Source organism: Fukomys damarensis, unplaced genomic scaffold (genome assembly GCF_012274545.1).
Source record: "Fukomys damarensis isolate Sample0158 unplaced genomic scaffold, DMR_v1.0_HiC HiC_scaffold_5, whole genome shotgun sequence".
NCBI lineage: Eukaryota > Metazoa > Chordata > Mammalia > Rodentia > Bathyergidae > Fukomys > Fukomys damarensis.
Genome location: NW_022900917.1, coordinates 73,591,236 through 73,591,484, shown reverse-complemented (window position 1 = coordinate 73,591,484; position 249 = coordinate 73,591,236).

Below are 249 nucleotides of genomic sequence, written 5' to 3'. Positions count from 1 at the left end.
CCGAGCCCGGAGCCGCAGCTCGGACCCACCCGACTCCCAGCAGAAGCTCGGCGCCCGGGCACCCGGACCCCTCTCGGAGAGCAGGGGCTGCTCCAGGACGCTGAGCCCAGAGCCAGTCAAGGAGGCCGGGTGCGGAGACTTCGCCGCTGCGCCCCGGCTAGCAAGGACGCGGGGACCCACTGCCACCCTCCAGGAGCCCTTGGCTCCGAGCTCACTATGACCTGAACTGCGGGTCACCTGCCCGGGTCT